The sequence below is a fragment of the Hippopotamus amphibius genome, chromosome 1, assembly GCF_030028045.1.
Source record: "Hippopotamus amphibius kiboko isolate mHipAmp2 chromosome 1, mHipAmp2.hap2, whole genome shotgun sequence".
In the NCBI taxonomy this organism is placed as follows: Eukaryota; Metazoa; Chordata; class Mammalia; order Artiodactyla; family Hippopotamidae; genus Hippopotamus; species Hippopotamus amphibius.
In genome coordinates, this window is record NC_080186.1 from 253500 (window position 1) to 256178 (window position 2679).

Genomic DNA, 2679 nt, shown 5'->3' on the forward strand with positions numbered 1-2679 from the left:
CGGGCGAGTTCCACGGGTTCTCTTCCCCTGGGTGCTGCCTCAAGACAATCGTCCCAGGTTTGAATGTCCAGAGTTTTCAACGGAAATAGAGTGTCTTGCGGTGTGAGGCTATTCTCCAAGTAAGAGTACTGGGGACAGGAGGGCAAATAGCATTTGTGTCTTTTCCGAGGACAGCAGTGGCTGCGTTTCCTGAGTTGAAGGCCGGGGATCGATCCCAGGGTGGCTTTGGGGGCCTCCGTGGGAGGGGCTGATGTCAGCTGCAAGCTCGACCTCTTTTTTTAAAAATTTTTTATTATTATTAATTGATTTATTTGTTTTTGGCTGTATTGGGTCTTTGTTGCTGTGCTCAGGCTTTCTCTAGTTGGCGAGTGGGGGCTACTCTTTGTTGTGGTGTGCAGGCTTCTCAGTGCAGTGGCTTCTCGTTGTGGATCACGGGCTCTAGGTACGTGGGCTTCAGTAGTTGTGGCACACAGGCTCAGTAGTTGTGGCGCACGGGCTTTGTTGCTCCGTGGCACGTGGGATCTTCCCAGACCAGGGCTCGAACCCGTGTCCCCTTTTCACTCGAGCGATTCTCAGTCCTGTCGAACGTAGGCTCCCTGAAAATGCTGCCAAAGAAGGCTGCAGAGGAGACAAAGTGAGTGTATTCTCAACTGAGTCTCCTCAGAGTCTCCATCCGGAGGCTGGGTCTGGGTCAGGGTGGGCGTTCAGTGGGGAGGAGGCTTGGTTCTGATTGGGTAAGTGTCCCCAGGCCGGTGGACATAGCAAGACAGGGGTTCTAAGGAGTCTTTTCATGGGATCTATTGAAAGCCTGGTATTTACCATTTTTTCCCCATAAAGTTTCTGAAACGAATAATAAAATTATCTGCAACTTTTATCTTTCTGTGTAGGAGTTTCTTGAAGTCTCACGTAACCAGCTGCCCCCTCAGCACCTCTGCTTGGAAGTCTCACCGGTACTTTACACTCGTGGGCCCACAGGGAACCCCCATCTCACCAAGTTGAGGAAGTTTCTCCTACTTCTACTTGGTTTTTCTGTTTGTTTGTTTGTTTGTTTTTGGTTTTGTTTTTAACTGGGAATAGAGGTTGGGTTTTGTAAAAAGCTTTAAAAAAAAATCTATTGGGGAAAGTTTGTTCATGTCATGAATTACATTGATTCTCTAACATTAAACCAACCTTACATTCCTGAGGAAAAGCCCATCTAGTCATGATATGTTACCCTTTTTATATATTGCTGTGTCAATTTGCTAAAATTCTCCAAGTTAAGAATTAATTTGCCAAGAATTTTTGTATCTGTGTTGCAAGGGATATCGGCCTGTGGTTTTGTTGTCAAAGTATTAAAGGCCTGTGAGGCCTTTGTTATCAGGGTCGTGCTGGCCTCATAGAATTGGGTGCAAGGTTTACCCTCCTCTTCATTTTTCTGGACTAGGTAGCAGAGAATTGGTCTTGACTCTTAAATGTTTGGTACAGTTTTCACCAGTGAAGCCATTTGGGCCTGGGATTCTCTTTGTGAGAAGGTTTTTAACTATAAATTCAGTTTCTTTAGTGACATTATCTACTTGTTTTTAAGCAAGCTTTGGCAATCTTTGGTTGGTTGCGAGATGTGACTTTGACCTTGGTGTCGGGCAATTTTGTGTTCCATCAGTATTCTTGGGCTTTTTCTAGGGTGCACGGAAGTTACTTGGAAACAGTTTGACCCTTTTGGATCTTTCTTTTGAGCTTTGTGAGTAGGTTCTGGGCAACAGTCACTGTTTCCCACTCCTGCGGCCGGCCAGTCTGAGTGCCCTACCAGCCCCCGCCGGTCTGTGTGCACGTGTGCTGACCTGTGCCCTGCCCGCCCTGACCGCCTCCTGCGGCTCCGTCCTGGGCCCTCTGGACCATCAGCTCCATCTCCTGACTTGGGAGGCCTGGGCCCCACATCTTGGAGGTCACTGTCCTTGGCCACCCCGTGTCCCATGCCTCGAGGGCAGTTGTCTCCTGGATCTTGTCTGGGTTTTAGCTGGTTGGAGGTGAGGGGTGATCAGTCCCGGTGATGTCATCTGGCCAGGAGCAGAAGTCTGTTTCTGTTTTTGTTTTTATCTCCAGCTCTACCCTTTCCTTCCAAACTTCCAATTCCTGCTCCTCAGGGAAAACAGCCCTCTGAGTGTGGGTCGTGGTCCCCGCAACCCCTCCATCTCCGTCAACGACACGTGTGGAAGCTAGGCTGCCTTTTGGTGTCAGCCTCCAGTGTTAGCTGGCAGGTGTTTGCTCCTTGTAGCACCATGTTGGACTCGCCCCCAGTGGGTCCCGCACAGGCCCGTCTCCGGGCAGTGGTGTCCAGGGGCACGCCGTCAGGGGTGTGAGTGTCACAGCTCAGCCAGCAACCTGAGCGCCACTCCCTGCTCTGTAAGGCCGGGAGAGGCCCGGCAAGGCCTGGGGAGCGGTGGGGGGGGGGGGGGGGGGGGCAGGGGGGCAGGCGCGCAGAACATGGCCTGAACGTGAGGAAAGGTCTGTGTCAGGGTGGTGGCCCCGTGTGGCCCAGACGAGGCTGAAAGGGATGTGCCGGGACCTGCTGAGGGGCCCCGCAAGCTGCACAGTCCCGGTTCCACTAGGTTTGGGGGGATATGAGGGCGTCTCTTAGGAGCCATCAGGCTGAAGAATAATTTCCAGGCTAAAATGGAAAATGTATTTATTGTCTTAAGGGCC